General features: G+C 41.8%; 1 pseudogene; it reads right to left on the bottom strand.

Moving 5' to 3' along the window:
* Positions 1-941: 941 nt before the first annotated feature.
* LOC145407632 (5S ribosomal RNA) lies at positions 942-1,060 on the bottom strand (annotated as a pseudogene).
* Between the last annotated feature and the right edge of the window lie 259 nt (positions 1,061-1,319).

Raw genomic sequence — 1,319 nt, 5'->3', positions numbered from 1 at the left:
CAATGACATTTCCTTCGGAACATGAATTAGGACAATGAACAAACATAATACATGAAGTTTATATCAGTAACTGTCACGAGAAATCAGCAGCACCGGGTCAGAAGGGGTCAGGATGTGGGTGGTAATCTAAGAGCCATTGGAGGTTCCCTGCCACATCTTCCTCAGCCACTGATTTTGTACCTTAGGCCTGTTATCAGTAAGCACCTTCGGTCCAGCGATGACATTTCCTTTTTATTCCTGATTCCTCCAGACGATTTCATTCACCTTATTGGAGGCTTTTTGAATCAAAGGGGTTGGATACAGCCCTCGTTAACCCCGTCAGTACGAGAGGCCTTCTTCAAATTGAATAAAGTGGTCTGGTGGCGACAAGAATGAGACAACACCAACGTCAGCGGATTCAAGGGGCTAATCTTGACACAGTTTGTATTAGCAACCTACAAGATAAGATTAATATGTAATGTGCAGAATAAACCGCAAAGGAAGAGGTAGTTAGAAATAATAAGGCCACTTATAATATGGCACTCTAACCCTCCACCCCGACCTGATCTCTACATGATAGCAGTATTCTATATCACTCCTGCATGATCATTCCCTCCTGCAACTGATGTTTCATTATTTCATCTCCCTTTTCAACATGCATCCTCATTAGCCTGCTCAATGTATCTGAACAGTTTGCTTCTTGTGGGAAATATTTTCCCCCAGAGCAGTTGCGCTCTCTACTTTTATCATAGTTATCCCTGGTTAAAAGCAGAGGAAAACTTGAGACTGTCGTTAATTGTTCAAGCAGTTTTTATAACCCAGAAATTACGTTCTCTTTAATTTTTTTCATTCATTCATTGCCAGACGCCATGTATCCCAAACGGGGTGGTCAAGGGCTTAGAGTTCATTGTTTTACAGGGAGGGGCACTAATCCTCCACCAACCCCACTTGACACGTAGGGATGCCAACAGCATCTGGTGTTCCCAGGCGGTCACCCATCCAAGTACTAACCAGACCCAACGTTGCTTAACTTCGCTGATCGGACGGGAAGCGGTGTACTCAACGTGGCATGGTTCTCTTTAATAATTCTTGTTATTGATAAATTAAATGCTACTGCGTTTAACCCCCGTGGACAACTATACATTGTAAATACATGTAATTATATGGTATTTTCCACTGACCTAAACTGCATCTGCGCGTTAGATGACGTGGCGAGTAGGGAAAGATTCTCGTGTTAAGCAGATGTGGAATTAAGATATTTACACAGTTAAAGGGAATATTTGGTTTAACTTTGGTTTAAGTAAAACTAAGATTAATTTGTTAGATTTGCCCTGTACATA

Source organism: Coenobita brevimanus, chromosome 73 (genome assembly GCF_032717465.1).
Source record: "Coenobita brevimanus isolate Jiangsu-jjx chromosome 73, ASM3271746v2, whole genome shotgun sequence".
NCBI classification, from domain to species: Eukaryota; Metazoa; Arthropoda; class Malacostraca; order Decapoda; family Coenobitidae; genus Coenobita; species Coenobita brevimanus.
This window is presented reverse-complemented; position numbering and strand designations above follow the sequence as displayed.